Raw genomic sequence first — 17,772 nt, 5'->3', positions numbered from 1 at the left:
CTATCATCAAAGGCAGCTCTCTCCAGGCGCTGAAGAGCTACACAAATCACTTACATTCACCACTCTCCAAACGTGTCATTTTTTTAAAAATCACAAGAACAAAATGTCATTGCTGGCAAAAATTTGACCATGACCTCAGGCAGTATCTAAACACACAGCTTAAACATTTTGTGCCACAGCATTACTGAATATTACTGTTCCACATCAGTGCTTTTCACATTTTCTCTGTGGGAATCCTTTGCAAATAATAACACATTCCCAAGGACCCCCTGTAAATATTGGCACAGTCCCAGGGAGCCTCTGTCCTAACTTCGAGACAACCTTGTCAGCTACACAAAGAAATACATTATTGCAGAAAGGATTTTTTTTCTTTTGCAGCAGCAAAAGCAGGGCACCAGTAAATAAACAGGTACAGAAATCCGATGACAGGCAGGAATCCGATGACCAGGGCTCTTTCTGATCCCAGGACCCCAGTATGAAACCCTATTTTCTACTTCAACACAAACAGTATGTTGCTTTGCAAAAAAAAAAAAGATTTTACAAAGAAGGAAAAAAGGATTTCAGTCCCAGGGCTTCAGCAGTCAAATGGTTAAGCTACAATGCACCTGGAAATAGACAGTAGTTCCATCTGAATACAGCGCTCCATTATACCATAACGATTATGGACCCACACTCTCGCACAAACAGATGATGTCAAGCTCATTGTATACTGCCCTAGGATATGTTCAAACTTGCTGCACTATTTGCTCATTATTAGCTTTAAAACCCCAGGCTAAGTTCAGAGAGGCTACCATTTCCTGAGGCTACGCACTATTCAGGGCCGTCAGAGCAATGGACAACGTCAGAGAGAGGAACAGAAATCTCAATCAAACAAGCAACTCTGCCTTCTACCCTGGAGAGTTTCTGCAGGAGATTTATATTTGGAGCACAGTTCTCCTCTCCCCAAACCACACATACCCCATCAACACTGTCAGAAATTGATATGAAGGCTACAAACATCACTAAACAGTCGGACCACAAACCACAGGATGTGAAATTTCAACACCAACAGTGGTTACGATATATTCCTATTCCACATAGAATGAATTTTAAAATGTAAAGACAGGGTAATTCTCTGTCCAATGATGGTTCTATTGGAATAGATGATAATTTACAGCAGTTATTATAGCAAGATTCCACCATGTTTCAATACAAAATTTGAAACTGTGAGTCTGCAAGTACACCAGTAATGACTGCTACTAACCGGTACATACAATAGTTTGCAAGTGCACACAATTATGTGCTGAATGGAGTTTCTAATACTGTCAAGTGTACTTCCCAATCCATCCACCTAGGGTACCATGCTCAAACAGGCTGCCGCACTAGTATGTGTGTGTGTGTGTGTATGTTTGGGGGGGTGGAGGGAGAGATTAGGCTTTTAAGTGTGATAAGCAATTCACAATGGGGGTAGGGGACCAATCACTCTCTCTCATGCAATCCACATTCACTAAAGCTGCTTATAACAATGCTTTGTGGCGGGGTCAGGTTGGTGGAGGACCTTTGTCTTACGAATGTTTAGTGTACGACCTATGCTTTCATACACCCCAGTGAAGATGTTGACAATGGCTTAGAGTTCAGCCTCTGAATGTGCGCAGATGCAAGCATTGTCCACGTACTGTAGTTCGATGACAGAGGATGGGACGGTCTTGGAGCTAGCCTGGAGGCGACAAAGGTTGAACAGGTTCCCACTGGTTCGAAAGTTGAGTTCCACTCCAGTAGGGAGCTTGTTGAGCGTGAGATGGAGCACTGCAATGAGGAAGATCGAGAAGAGGGTTGGCGCGATGACGCAGCCCTGCTTGACCCCGGTCCGGACGTGGATTGGGTCTGTGGTGGATCCATTGGTCAGGATCACGGCTTGCATGTCGTCGTGGAGCAGGCGGAGGATGACGACAAACTTTTGGGGACAGCCGAAACGGAGGAAGACGCTCCATAGTCCCTCACGGCTAACAGTGTCAAAGGCCTCTGTGACCCTGCCACACAGCACTGCCCCCCAGTCATCAAAATCCACGGCGCGGCCCTGGACAACGTGGACCACTTTCCATACCTCGGGAGCCTGCTATCAGCAAGGGCAGACATCGGTGACGAGGTCCAACACCACCTCCAGTGTGCCAGCGCAGCCTTCAGTCGCCTGAAGAAGAGAGTGTTTGAAGACCAGACCCTCAAATCTGGCACCAGGCTTATGATCTACAGAGCAGTAGTGATACCCGCCCTCCTATATGGCTCAGAGACATGGACCATACACAGTAGACATTTCAAATCGCTGGAGAAATACCACCAACGATGTCTCCACAAGATCCTGCAAATCCCCTGGGAGGACAGACGCACTATCAGTGTTCTCGATCAGGCCAACATCCCCAGCATCGAAGCCCTGACCACACTCGACCAGCTCCATTGGGCAGGCACATTGTTCGCATGCCTGACATAAGACTCCCAAAGCAAGCGTTCTACTCGGAACCCCTACACTGCAAGTGAGCCCCAGGTGGGCAGAGGAAACGTTTCAAGGACACCCTCAAAGCCTCCTTGATAAAATGCAACAGCCCCACTGACACCTGGAAGTCCCTGGCCAAAGACCGCCCTAAGTGGAGGAAGAGCATCCAGGAAGGCACTAGGAACCTCGAGTCTCGTCGCCGAGAGCATGCAGAAAACAAATGCAGGCAGCGGAAGGAGCGTGTGGCAAACTCCCCACCCACCCTTTCCCTCAACCACTGTCTGTCCCACCTGTGACAGAGACTGTAATTCCCGTATTGGACTGTTCAGTCACCTGAGAACTCACTTTTAGAATGGAAGCAAGTCTTCCTCGATTCCGAGGGACTGCCTATGATAATGATTATAGCAGAGTTTCAGGTGTTACTGCCACTGATGCCAAGCCCCAATTCACTGAAGCCAGCAGTAATCGGTCGGTTACATGTATCCTGGTTTACACACATTGAACTGATGTATTCCAGTGTTTTTCCACAGTCTGTGAATGCAGGCCCACCATCATGCTTCAACTGAAATCCTGGTTGAAAGAAAGCAGAAAATGTCATGGCACAGTCTCCCCACCATTTGCTGCTCTCAAATCCTAGTGCCGGGGAGAAAAGGAGGAAAAAGAAAAAAAAGTTTAAAAAAAATATATATATATAAAAAAACATGTAAATTGCTAATTGCCCTGTATATGTACACAGACCGGATTGGCTCCTGCCAGTTTCATTTACAGGTGTAACCACATTCACACGCTCATCAGCTGGGTGCTATGTTGCAGTACTTTTAAGAACAATTACTTGTTAAATTGAGTAACATATTTTCTGGGACACACGGCAGGGGTGGGGGGTGTTCACTTCAACTTCAATTCAATCTTGCCCTCCCTCCTTCCCTCTCCCTCTTTCCCTCTCACTCCCTCCTCGCTCGCTCCCCCTACCTCACTCTCCCTCATTCCCTCTCCCTACCTCGGTCTCCCTCATTCCCTTGCTCCCTCCCTCGCTCTCCCTACCTCTCTCCTTCCCTCCCTCTCTTCCTGCCCTCCCTCTCGCTCTCGCTCCATCCTCCCCTCGCTCTCGCCCTCACCCTCACTCTCCCCACTTCCCTCCCTCCCTCTCACTCGCTCTACCCCCTCTCCATCCTTCTCGCTCCTTCCCCCTTGCTCTTCCTCCTTCCCTCCCTTTCCCTCCCCTCCCTCTCCCTCTTTCCCGCTCTCCCTCCCTCTCCTTCCTTCCCCTCTCCCTCCCTCCTTCCTTCCCCTCTCCCTCCCCCCTTCCTTCCCTCCCTCCTTCCTTCCCCTCTCCCTCCCTCCCTCCTTCCTTCCCCTCTCCCTCCCCGCTCCCTCCCTCCTTCCCCTCTCCCTCCCTCCCTCCTTCCCCTCCCTCCCTCCTTCCCCTCTCCCTCCCTCCCTCCTTCCTTCCCCTCTCCCTCCCTCCCTCCCTCCTTCCTTCCCCTCTCCCTCCCTCCTTCCTTCCCCTCTCCCTCCCTCCCTCCTTCCCCTCTCCCTCCCTCCCTCCTTCCCCTCTCCCTCCCTCCTTCCTTCCCCTCTCCCTCCCTCCTTCCTTCCCCTCTCCCTCCCTCCCTCCTTCCTTCCCCTCTCCCTCCCTCCTTCCTTCCCCTCTCCCTCCCTCCCTCCTTCCTTCCCCTCTCCCTCCCTCCCTCCTTCCTTCCCCTCTCCCTCCCTCCCTCCTTCCTTCCCCTCTCCCTCCCTCCCTCCTTCCTTCCCCTCTCCCTCCCTCCCTCCCTCCTTCCTTCCCCCCTCCCTCCCTCCCTCCTTCCCCCCTCCCTCCCTCCCTCCTTCCTTCCCCTCTCCCTCCCTCCCTCCTTCCCCTCTCCCTCCGTCCTTCCTTCCCCCCTCCCTCCGTCCTTCCTTCCCCTCTCCCTCCCTCCTTCCTTCCCTCCCTCCTTCCTTCCCCTCTCCCTCCCTCCCTCCTTCCTTCCCCTCTCCCTCCCTCCCTCCCTCCTTCCTTCCCCTCTCCCTCCCCTCTCCCTCCTTCCCCTCTCCCTCCCTCCTTCCCCTCCCTCCCTCCTTCCCCTCTCCCTCCCTCCCTCCTTCCTTCCCCTCTCCCTCCCTCCCTCCCTCCTTCCTTCCCCTCTCCCTCCCTCCCTCCTTCCTTCCCCTCTCCCTCCCTCCCCTCTCCCTCCCTCCCCCCTTCCTTCCCTCCCTCCTTCCTTCCCCTCTCCCTCCCTCCCTCCTTCCTTCCCCTCTCCCTCCCTCCCTCCTTCTCCTCCCTCCCTCCTTCCCCTCTCCCTCCCTCCCTCCTTCCTTCCCCTCTCCCTCCCTCCCTCCTTCCTTCCCCTCTCCCTCCCTCCCTCCTTCCTTCCCCTCTCCCTCCCTCCCTCCTTCCTTCCCCTCTCCCTCCCTCCCTCCTTCCTTCCCCTCTCCCTCCCCCCTTCCTTCCCTCCCTCCTTCCTTCCCTTCCCTCCCTCCTTCCTTCCCCTCTCCCTCCCTCCCTCCTTCCTTCCCCTCTCCCTCCCTCCCTCCTTCCTTCCCCTCTCCCTCCCTCCCTCCCTCCTTCCTTCCCCCCTCCCTCCCTCCCTCCTTCCTTCCCCTCTCCCTCCCTCCCTCCTTCCCCTCTCCCTCCGTCCTTCCTTCCCCTCTCCCTCCGTCCTTCCTTCCCCTCTCCCTCCGTCCTTCCTTCCCCTCTCCCTCCCTCCTTCCCTCAACCCTGGCCCCAGGGCTGGTGTCACTGCGAGCTTTGATCGGCCTCAGGCAGCCTCCTGATTAACTGTCGGGGAGCAAAAGGAACCCGCCTCTGAACAGGAGAGGCCTGAACAGGTGTGGCCAAAAGATTGGAATCTGCTCAAACATTCACCTCACCAACTATATAACAAGAATGACAACCTGTGAAGGGACTCTCCAACCCCAGCCCAGCCCAGCCCACCCCCACCCTCCAATGGTGGCCAAATGCTTAGCGCCTGGCAACACCATTCGAAGGGAGAAAAAAATAAAATAGGGATAAAAGATTAAAGGAAAACCAGTCCAAGGTGGCGGGGTGGAGAAAAATAAGTTTATAAATGCAATAGTCAAAAAATGTCACTTCATGGTTTTAGGATTAATTTCCTCTTTACAAGACTTAGATTAAAAGGTTTAGCATGTTTGAAATGCTGCTAATAGAGCTAGGAATTAAAATACAATTGTGTGTCCTTCTGAAGACTTAACTCCAGGATTTGGTCTTAATCCAGCAGTGTAGTACCAACCTTCAACAACTTAATGCAACTGTTAAACATCTACTGCTGAGAGACGAGACAAATCGGGCAGACCAAAGATTCAAATAAACAGCTAACTTTCCTCTTTGGTAAGGGCCTCATTTGTTTCATTAATAGTCTCATGAGATCTGAAAAATCATATCGGAACTCTTGAATCAACCCCCCCCCCCTAAACACAGCAGAGTCTAGACGATTCAACCTCCCTCAACACAGCAAGGTCTAGACAGATCAACACCCCTCAACACAGCAGAGTCTAGACGGATTATCACAGCTATGTCTGGACCTTTCCTAGAGCCGACAGTGGCTACAGAATTCACTGGCAAAGATGCACAACACTGGTTCTAAAACTGACGCATGCACTGTCCAAGAAACCCAAAGAAGAAATAATAAAGAAAAGCAAACTCAGACGAGACGATCCAAACAGGAACAAGCTGGTACCCAAGTGGTCTTGTACTGGACGTGTTGGTATTTAATGTTTTATTTATAAAGTGTACTCATTTATATTTAACATTGAGATGAAGATGTTGGGGATGAATTGGAGTACACATTAATGCAGTACTTGCTTCAAGCTGAACTACCCAGGAGCTCCTGGCAGTTTTACTGCGCACTTGCCTCTTACTGATGGTCAAATCTGCGATTGGAGATGGTATCAAGTGTTTCACCTCATTGCAAAAGTGGTTTTAATAAACACTTTCCTTACTCCTGCAGTGAAGGGCCACTTTTTATTTTCCATCAAAAGGAACTAGTAGTTGTAATATCTAAAGTGTCACTCATCTTGCAATAGGACTGTACCGTCAGGCAAGACAAAAAAATAAATAAATAAGGCTGAGGCATTGTCAGAGGGGGGGTAGAAATGGGAATAAATGAACAATTAGACACATAGCAATTAGACGGCGAGCATTAGGAAAATTAAATAGACTGATCAGCTTGTGTTTAAACAGATGGCAGGAATCAGAAGCCTGATGGAAACTTAAATTCAGTCACAGCCTTTCATCTCTCCCCTCAATTATCAGGAGAGAGATTGTGAATAGATGGTGGTCTGCTGTCTCTCGACAACAAGAGCCGCAGGTGAGAAATGTCAGCGGTCCGCAGCACTAGGTCCAGCTGTGTTAATGTGTGCCTTGCTCCAGTTAAAGCACTCGTCCTCCTACCAGCTAAACCCTCATTATAATCTACAGAAGCTGAGCAATGCTACAACGCAGCACACTGACGCTCCAACACAGCGGTGGGAAAATCAGGCAAGCAATACACGCCCACATGTTCTCATGTGTGTCTCAGGGCCCCTGTTGTACAGTAGCACTGGTCAGGGTCTCAAAATCAAGTCCTTCCCTTCGATCAGAGAATGTAAAACAAAGTGGGAAGAACATTGACATTGAAACATCAAATGCACGACATGGTGCTGGAGTGGCTGCAATGTGGGTTCACAACGCCAGCACTCAGAGCCTGACACTCGGGCTTGCTGCTGTGGGGGACACTGGAAGTTGGGGTAAAAATAGTGAGCTTTATTCTATCTCTGCCTGTGGTATTGGAACACAAGGAATCGTCTCTGGATGTTATTTATATGGATTTGAAGAAGGCTTTTGATAAAGTCCCTCATAAGAGACAGTTAGCTAAAGTTGTAGCTCATGGAACTGAAGGCAAATTATTGACCTGGTTAAGAGATTGACTGAGCGGCAGGAGACAGAGAGTAGGGATAATGGGCAGGTACTCTCATTGGCAGGATGTGTCTGGTGGTGTCCCGCAGGGATCTGTGTTGGGGCCTCAACTATTCACCGTATTTATTAACGACTAAGATGAAGGGGTAATATATAAAGATACGTGGCATTGCAAGCAGTGTAGATGGAAGCATAACATTACAGAGAGATACTGATAGATTAAGTGAATTAGCAAAACTGCGGCAAATGGATTTCAATGTAGGCAGATGCCAGGTCATCCACTTTGGACCTAAAAAGGATAGAGCAGGTACTTTCTAAATGGTGAAAAGCTAAAAACAGTGGAGGTCCAAACAGACTTGGGGTCCAGGTACATAGATCATTAAAATGGCATGGACAGGTACAGAAAATAATCAAAGGCTAAAGGAATGCTGGCCGTTATATCTAGAGGACTAGAATACAAGGGGGTAGAAGTTATGCTGCAGCTGTACAAAGCCCTGGTTAGACCACACCTGGAGCACTGTGAGCAGTTCTGGGCACCACACCTTAGGAAGGATATATTGGTCTTGGAGGGAGTGCTGTGTAGGTTTACCAGAATGATACTCCAAGGATTAAATTATGAGAGATAACACAAATTAGTGCTGTATAACCTGGAATTTAGACAGTAAAGGGGTGATTTGATCTAAGTTTTAAAGATATTAAGAGGAGCTGAGAGAGAGAAACTATTTCTGCTGGTTTGGAAATTCTAGGATTAGGGGGCAGAGTCTAAAAATTAGAGCCTTCCCGTAGTGAAGTCAGGAAACACTTCTACACGCAAAGGGTGGTACATCTCTTCCGCAAATGGCAATTGATGCTGGGTCAATTGTTAATTTTAAATCAGAGATTGATAGCTTTCTATTAACCAAAGGCACTGAAGGATTTGGGGCAAAGGCAGGTATATGGAGATCAACCATGATCTCATTGAATGGTGGAAGAGGCTCAAGGGGCTAAATGGCCTACTCCTGTTATGTTCCTACACCTCGCCTGAAGGTAGTGGAAGGAAGGTAGTGCAGGGGTCCCCTGCGGTCATCTCCCTCCAAAACAGATAAACTGTTTTGGGTACTGTTGGGGGAGATGATGCATCAGGGGAAGGCAGCAGCAGCCACGTTCATGGCACCATGGGTGGCTCTGCTGCACAGGAGGGCAGGAAAAAGAGTGGGAGAGCGATAGTGGTAGGGGATTCTATTGTAAGGGGAATTGATAGGCGCTTCTGTGGCCGCAATCGAGACTCCAGGATGACATGTTGGCTCCCTGGCGCAAGAGTCTCGGAGCGGCTGCAGGGCATTCTGGAGGGGGAGGGTGAACAACCAGTTGTCATGGTGCATATAGGTACCAACGATATAGGTTAAAAAATGGAATGAGGGCCTACAAGCTGAATTTAGGGAGCTAGGAGTTAAATTAAAAAGTAGGACCTCAAAGGTAATAATCTCAGGATTGCAACCAGTGCCACGTGCTAGTCAGAGTAGAACTGGCAGGATAGTTAAGATGAATACGTGGCTTGAGGAATGATGCAAGAGGGAGGGATTCAAATTCCTGGGACATTGGAACCGGTTCTGGGGGAGGTGGGACCAGTACAAACCGGACAGTCTGCACCTGGGCAGGACCGGAACCAATGTCCTAGGGGGGGGAAGTGTTTGCTAGTGCTGTTGGGGAGGGTTTAAACTAATATGGCAGGGGGATGGGAATCTATGCAAGGAGACAGAGGGAAGTAAAATGGGGGCAGAAGCAAAAAGTAGAAAGGAAATAAGGAAAAGTGGAGGGCAGAGAAATCAAAGGCAAAAACCAAAAAGGGCCACATTACAACATAATTCTAAAAGGACAAAGAGTGTTAAAAAAAACAAGCCTGAAGACTCTGTGTCTCAATGCGAGAAGCATTCGTAATAAGGTGGATGAATTAACTGCGCAGATAGCTGCTAATGGTGTCATGTATTTAACTGTCATTGTAACCCATGTATAAACTGACCTAAGCTGTACACCGTGAGAACATTGACCACTAGGTGGTGAACTTGTGGGAGACACTCCTAACCTGGACTTTCAGGTATAAAAGGGGAAGCTCTACCCACCTTCATCACTTCAGTGCTGGCTAATAAAGGTTATTGGTCACAGAGTGACCTTCTCTCCAGTATGGGCCTCGTGTGCATTTATACTGTATAGTAAGGACATATTAAACGGATATGATGTAATTAGGATTACGGAGACATGGTTCCAGGGTGACCAAGGCTGGGAATTCAACATCCAGGGGTATTCAATATTCAGGAAGGGTAGACAGAAAGGAAAAGGAGGTGGGGTAGTGTTGCTGGTTAAAGAGATTAATGCAATAGTAAGGAGGGACATTAGCTTGGATGATGTGGAATCTGTATGGGTAGAGCTGCGGAACACCAAAGGGCAGAAAACCCGAGTGGGAGTTGTGTACAGATCACCAAACAGTAGTAGTGCGGTTGGGGATGGCATCAAACAGGAAATTAGGGATGCATGCAATAGAGCTACAGCAGTTATCATGGGTGACTTTAAATTGGCATATCGATTGGGCTATCCAAACTGCTAGCAATATGGTGGAGGAGGATTTCCTGGAGTGTATAAGGGATGGTTTTCTAGACCAATATGTCAAGGAACCAACTAGAGAGCTGGCCATCCTAGACTGGGTTTTGTGTAATAAGAGAGGATTAATTAGCAATCTTGTTGTGCAAGGCCCTTGGGGGAAGTGTGACCATATGGTACAATTCTTCATTAAGTTGGAGAGTGACACAGTTAATTCAGAGACTAGAGTCCTGAACTTAAAGAAAGGTAACTTCGATGGTATGAGACGTGAATTGGCTAGGATAAACTGGCGAATGATACTTAAAAGGGTTGACGGTGGATAGGCAATGGCAGACATTTAAAGATCAAATGGATGAACTTCAACAATTGTACATCCCTGTCTGGTGTAAAAATAAAACGGGGAAGGTGGCTCAACCGTGGCTAACAAGGGAAATTAGGGATAGTGTTAAATCCAAGGAAGAGGCATATAAATTGGCCAGAAAAAGCAGCAAACCTGAGGACTGGGAGAAATTTAGAATTCAGCAGAGGAGGACAAGGGGTTTAATTAGGAGGGGGAAAATAGAGTACAAGAGGAAGCTTGCAGGGAACATAAAAACTGACTGCAAAAGCTTCTATCGATATGTGAAGAGAAAAAGATAAGTGAAGACAAATGTAGGTCCCTTGCAGTCAGAATCAGGTGAATTTATAATGGGGAACAAAGAAATGGCAGACCAATTGAACAAATACTTTTGTTCTGTCTTTACTAAGGAAGACACAAATAACCTTCCGGAAATACTAGGGGACCAAGGGTCTAGTGAGAAGGAGGAACTGAAGGAAATCCTTATTAGTCAGGAAATTGTGTTGGGGAAATTGATGGGACTGAAGGCCGATAAATCCCCAGGGCCTGATAGTCTACATCACAGAGTACTTAAGGAAGTGGCCCCAGAAATAGTGGATGCATTGGTGGTCATTTTCCAACATTATATAGACTCTCCTATGGATTGGAGGGTAGCTAATGTATCCCAATTTTTTTTAAAGGAGGGAGAGAAAACAGGGAATTATAGACCAGTTAGCCTGACATCAGTAGTGGGGAAAACGTTGGAATCAATTAGTAAAGATGTAATAGCAGCGCATTTGGAAAGCAGTGACAGGATCGGTCCAAGTCAGCATGGATTTATGAAAGGGAAATCATGCATGACAAATCTTCTAAAAGTTTTTTGAGGATGTAACGAGTAGAGTGGACTAGAGCGAACCAGTGGATATGGTGTATTTAGACTTTCAAAAGGCTTTTGACAAGGTCCCACACAAGAGATTGGTGTGCAAAATTAAAGCACATGGTATTGGGGGTAATGTATTGACATGGATAGAGAACTGGTTGGCAGACAGGAAGCAAAGTGTAGGAATAAACGGGTCCTTTTCAGAATGGCAGGCAGTGATTAGTGGGGTACCGCAAGGTTCAGTGCTGGGACCCCAGCTATTTTACAATATACATTAATGATTTAGATGAAGAAATTGAATGTAATATCTCCAAGTTTGCAGATGACACTAAGCTGGGTGGCTGTGTGAGCTGTGAGGAGGATGCTAAGAGGCTGCAGAGTGACTTGGACAGGTTAGGTGAGTGGGCAAATGCATGGCAGATGCAGTATAATGTAGATAAATGTGAGATTATCCACTTTGGTGGCAAAAACAGGAAGGCAGAATATTATCTGAATGGTGACAGATTAGGAAAAGGGGAGGTGCAACGAGACCTGGGTGTCATAACACATCAATCATTGAAAGTTGGCATGCAGGTACAGCAGGCAGTGAAGGCGGCAAATGGCATGTTGGCCTTCATACCGAGAGGATTTGAGTATATTTGAGGGAGTGCAGCGAAGGTTCACCAGACTGATTCCCGGGATGGCAAGACTGACATATGAAGAAAGACTGGATCGACTAGGCTTATAGTCACTGGAATTTAGAAGAATGAGAGGGGATCTCATCGAAACATATAAAATTCTGACAGGAGTCGACAGGTTAGATGCAGGAAGAATGTTCCTGATGCTGGGGAAGTCCAGAACCAGGGGTCACAGTCAAAGGATAAGGGGTAAGCCATTTAAGACCGAGATGAGAAGAAACTTCTTCACTCAGAGAATTGTGAACCTGTGGAATTCTCTATCACAGAAAGTTGTTGAGGCTAGTTTGTTAGATATATTCAAAAGGGAGTTAGATGTGGCCCTTATGGCTAAAGGGATCAAGGGGTATGGAGAGAAAGCAGGAATGGGGTACTGATGTTGCACGATCAGCCATGATCATATTGAATGGTGGTGCAGGCTCGAAGGGCCGAATGGCCGACTTCTGCACCTATTTTCTATGTTTCTAATGCAGACACTGGTGCAGTGATAAGGGCAAAGAGCTGGTGCAGTCTCGATGGGCTGAATGGCCTCCTTCTGTGCTGCACTGTTCTATGAATGGATGATTATATGGTGCCTGACACAAGAAAGTATTCCACTCTCCCATCATGAACATCTCTCGCCTCAGTGAGCCAAACGTTCGTCAAAGAATAAAAGAAAAGCCAAATCAGGCGAGACGGTGCAAACAGGAACAAGCTGGTACCAAATGGTCTTGTACTGCACGTGTTAGTATTTAATGTTTTATTTATAAAGTGTACTCATTTATATTTAACATTGAGATGAAGGCAGGGCCCGTACACATTAACACAGTACTTGATTAGAACTGAACTACCCACGAGCTCCTGGCACTTTTACTGCTCATTTGCCTCGTAACATCTCCAATCGCAGATTTGTCTATTAATATCAAGTGTTTCACCTAATTGCAAAAGTAGTTTTAACAAACACTTTGCTTATTCCTGCAGTGAAGGATCTCTTTTTATTTTCCTTCAGAAAGGAACTAGTGGTTGTAATATCTAAAGTGTCACTCACCTTGCAATAGGACAGCACTATCAGGCAAGACAAAAAGGAAATGCAATCAAAATAAAAATAAGGCTGAGGCGTTGTCAGAGGGGAAAGGAAATGAGAACGGTACAAAATAAATGAGTAATTAGACACTTTACTCAAACAGTACAATAGTATTTTCAAGTTAATTAATTCACTGGGTAATATCCTGTACAGTATTTGCAACAGAATTATTTCTACCATGGCAAGCTGCAGATTCAGCTACATTTCCTACAGTACATTCGGATCAGTTATGACTAGTTGAAGGAAAAATGTATGACAATGAACTGGCTCAATTGTGACATGAAACTATGAATTATATAGCAATGAAAAAGAATGAATTTTATGTTTTGATATTCCAGAATGATGAATGCATTGAGGTAAAAAGAAAAACGACAACATAACGCATTCTGTTGCTTTTTTAATTGAACATAAAGACGTAGCTATTTTTCTTCCGTAATTTAGTGGAACCATTTTATTAACAGTGCACAGAACACTGCATTTTGTGTTCATTATGTAAGCTGTGATTTCTAGCATGCTCTCATTACTCTTCCACTTACCTACTCCACCCACTCAAGAGTCTACCTTTCGCTCACTCCTGGAGTGTATGTGATAAATTAATGATCGTGATTACTGCTACAATTGGCTTACTTCCAGGTGAATTTCACCCCACACTGCCAGGCATTTGTTGGTTATTTACAAATAGTACCAGTAATTTCAAATTATTTTCAGAGAACTTCACTGGTTTCAGATTGTTTATATCTCTCCAAAAGAAAAGAATCACAGACAATCTGTCTCTCCAGGTGGCATCACTAACAAACTGATACAAGGCGAGAAGCCAGGGCCGATTTCTTGCACCCACTCCACCCAAGGAACTGTTTAAAATTCATTTTCTGGATGTGGGCGTTGCTGGCAAGACCAGCATTAATTACCCATCCCTATTGCCCTGAGAAACGGTGATGGGCCACCTTCTTGAACCACTGGTAGCGGTTTGAAACAACTGAGTAACTTTCTAGGCCACTGCAGAGAGCAGTTAAGAGCCACCCATATTGGTATTGGTATAGGACTGGAGTCACATACAGGCCCAGACCGGGTAAGGACGGCAGGGCATTTGTGACCCAGATGGGTTTTTACGACAATCCAACAGCTTCATGGTCACTTTTACTGATACCAGCTTTTTATTTCCACATATTTTAGTATTGAATTCAAATTCTCAAACTGCCATGGTGGGATTTGAACATGGTCCCTGGATTATTAGTCCAGCAACATAACCACTCCACTACCATACCCATTTCCTCAACCTCGCATTACTAATTATTACATAGTATTTACAGCACAGAAACAGGCCATTCAGCCCAACAGGTCCATGCCGGCCATCATCGAACCCCATCAACATATCCTTCTATTCCTTTCTCCCTCATGTGCTTAGCTATCTTCCCCTTAAATGCATCTCTACTATTCACCTCAACTAGTCCCTGTGGGAGCAAGTTCCACATTCCAACCACTCTTTGGGTAAAGAGGTTTCTCCTGAATTCGCTATTGGATTTATTATTGACTATCATGTTTATTGCCCCTAGTTCTGGAAAGAATCTTCTCTACATCTACCCTGTAAAACCCTTTCGCAATCTTAAGTACCTCCATCAGGTCACCTCTCAGAGTTTTCCTTTTTCTAGAGAAGAGGCCCAGCCTGTTCAAACTTTCCTGATAGACATAGCCTCTCAGTTCTGGGATCATCCTAGTAAATCTTTTTTGCACCTTCTCCAGTGCCTCCAGTGCGCCAGCGCAGACTTCAGTCGCCTGAGGAAGAGAGTGTTTGAAGACCAGGACCTCAAATCTGGCACCAAGCTCATGGTCTACAGAGCAGTAGTAATACCCACCCTCCTATATGGCTCAGTGACGTGGGCCATATACATTAGACATCTCAAAGCGCTGGAGAAGTACCACCAGCGCTGCCTCCATAAGATCCTGCAAATCCACTGGGAGGATAGGCACACCGTCAGTATTTTCAATCAAGCCAACATCCCCAGCATCGAAGCACTGACTATACTCGACCATCTCCGTTGGGCGGGCCACATCGCCCGCATACCTGACACAAGACTCCCAACGCAAGCGCTATACTCGGAACTCCTACGCTTGGGCAAGCGAGCCCAAGATGGGCAGAGGAAACGTTACAAGGACACCCTCAGAGCTTCCCTAATAAAGTGCAACATCCTCACTGACATCTGAGAGTCCTTGGTCAAAGACTGCCCTAAGTGGAGGAAGAGCATCCGGGAGGGTGCTGAGCACCTCGAATCTCGCCACCGAGAGCATGCAGAAACCAAGCGTGGGCAGCGGCAAACCAGTCCCACCCTCCTTTTCCTTCAACGACTGTCTGTCCCACCTGTGACAGAGACTGTAATTCCTGTACTGGACTGTACAGCCACCTAAGAACTCACTTTTAAAGTGGAAGCAAGTCTTCCTCGATTTCAAGGGGCTGCCTATGATGATGATATCCTTTTTATAATATGGAAACCAGAACTGTTCCCAGTACTCCAAGTGTGATCTAATCAAGGATCTATACATAAGAATATAAGAAATAGGACCAGGAGTAGGCCGTATGGCCCCTCAAGCCTGCTCCACCATTTAATACATATTTCAATGTTTTCCCCCTTGTATGCATTTTCATTAGTGGTGGCTGGTGTGCAACGGCCACCACATGTTAAAAAAATCCACGCACAGGCATCTTTCACCCTTCAGGATGTAGTTCGGGATCTGGAATATTAGGTCCTTCATTGAAACACCTGTGAACTCATCCTTTTTTGGTGTGGAAGCAAGTCATCCTCGCTTCGAGGGACTGCCTATGATGATGATTTTCATTAACCTTCCAATTTAAGAAAGCTTTCTTCTACCATGCAATATCAAGTTCTCGCACTTTCGGCGGCCTTTTAAACAATACAAGTGTGACAGTTTCTACCTCATCTGACCGTGAAGGGACAGGTTTCTTCACCAGCTTTTGGAACCATGCAAGTGTCCTTTGGTGGGGGAAGCACAAAGGGGTAATTGTGCAGATCGATTTATCCACACGGCAGCAATCAGTGCTGTTACCTCAGTCAGGCACACAAACAGGGAAGAAGCTCGACATGACAAAATGCTCCGTTTCTGTCCAGCAAATACTGCTTTTCACAAAATGACAATTGTTAGCAATTCATAGAAACGTACAAGTATGAATTTCCCGTTGTACAATTTCTTGCATTTTTTTAAAAAACCATAAATCACTTTATAAACGGCAAAGAGTTTGAGACATTACATGTAGCTGCCTGGTGAGATACCACAGAAACACGTCATGCAACATGATACAGAAACCCAGGGCTGTGAGCAGGGCAACACAAACTTCAGACAACATTCTCCCTTAAAACAAAACTCCTTTCCGGATCAGAGCCAATGCAATGGTAATTGACCGAAAACCACTGGGAATTTCACTTTCCATTCACTTGGATGAAATGAAGTGTATCTGTACCAGAGTAATCACACATGTATTGCTATATTTTAAAATATCTGAATGTCAACAGGATACAATGTAACAAAAGCTGTCGTCTATGATTTCAACCTCTTGAATCTACTAAACTTTTCTCCCCCTTAACGACCTCGGGTCAGATCAGATATAGATTACACAACTTGGATAACAGAACTCATGGGACACAGTAGGTCACCAATAGTGCAATGTAAAAATAGCTTACCGATTCAGGGCTCTTTGTTTATGTAAGGGGAAGGGAGGAGTTTAAGTACAGTAATGTTGGGGGAAAATGTTTTTCGCTAGTAAACGGGAACTAGTGACATAAAATTCAATGCAGGCAACAGATTGGATAAGCTCACTTCGTATTCCATGCAAGAAAAACTATTACCATCGCACCAGCCTTATCACAGGCCTGTAGATTCCACGACACTATTACCCGAGATATCCCCTCACCCACACTGAGCATCCACCCAGATAACAGCAAAATAAAAACTAGGCGATTTCAGCGTAGACACGATGTAAACAACAGAGGGGCTGAAAGCAGTAATTCAATCTGTTACTGCTCTTACTCAAACCTACACAGTTATTCATGTCCATTTCAGCAACCCTATTCCTTCCTCCGGGTTTGAAACTATGATGAGTGCTTTTCCCCATCAGTATTTTTGCTTTCTGGCTTTTTACATCCTGACAACTCTTTCAGGCTTCTCATCGCTGCCCTGTGGTTTAAAATCAGCAATCACTCCTGATCACCGTTTAACTTTCTGGTTGCTAATCTTTACTTTTTAATTGATTCTTTTACTCTCGAAAATATATTACATTTTCCTTTCCTTCCCCTGCCACCTTTTCAATCACATTAATTCTACCTCTCCCTTCAAGTGACTTTGCAAAGAGCAGCGTGGATCTAGCTGCTTTCTGTCTGCCACTGAAGGCTCATTTCTGGCCAGATTAACTTTCTAGTTTATCTGACACTGTCTCACTGACTGCTTTCTCCCAACACTTATTTCCACTGGAAGCACAGTATGTGCTGGGTCCCGGTGTGTCCCCCGGTTACCTGCTGCGGCTCCTGGGGAGCGGTGCTGGAGGCTGCAGCCGCTCTCCCCGCGGACTACGCTCAGTGTTGCGGTGTCCCAGAGCGGGCTCCCCGGGCCCGGGACCCGCCAGCCCGGCGGGGAGGCGGACAGCCCGCCTTCTGTCTCGGTGGCGGTGGATGAAGCAGAGGTTCCCATCCCGAGCGCTCCGGGTCAGAGCCGCGCCGACACACGCCCCATGCGGCGAGCGGGAGGCCAGAGCTCCCGGGCTCAGCCTCCTGGGCTACTCCCCGGCCATGGCCGGCCAGCGCTCGGTGCCCTGCCCTGGGCTACAAGAGGGGGCTCAGCCGGCCGTCCCCCGCGCCTCTCAGCCGCGATCGGCGGCGCTGCGCAACTGACTGACAGCA

At 47.0% G+C, this 17,772-nt stretch overlaps 1 protein-coding gene across 5 annotated transcripts in view; it reads right to left on the bottom strand.

The window, feature by feature from the left end:
• The window catches only part of capn15 (calpain 15), a 350,926-nt gene that overhangs the window by 298,778 nt on the left and 34,376 nt on the right, over positions 1 to 17,772 (bottom strand). The window contains exon 1 of one of the 5 annotated variants that reach the window (XM_070900822.1): positions 17,389 to 17,621. The exons of 3 other annotated variants lie outside the window; for them this stretch is intronic. The gene's annotated coding sequence lies outside the window, so the exon portion shown is untranslated. Of the gene's footprint in view, positions 1 to 17,388; positions 17,622 to 17,772 lie in introns of those variants that run through there. One more of the 5 variants, XM_070900821.1, reaches the window with a different exon arrangement.

The sequence above is a fragment of the Pristiophorus japonicus genome, chromosome 15, assembly GCF_044704955.1.
Source record: "Pristiophorus japonicus isolate sPriJap1 chromosome 15, sPriJap1.hap1, whole genome shotgun sequence".
Taxonomy (NCBI): Eukaryota; Metazoa; Chordata; class Chondrichthyes; family Pristiophoridae; genus Pristiophorus; species Pristiophorus japonicus.
This window is presented reverse-complemented; position numbering and strand designations above follow the sequence as displayed.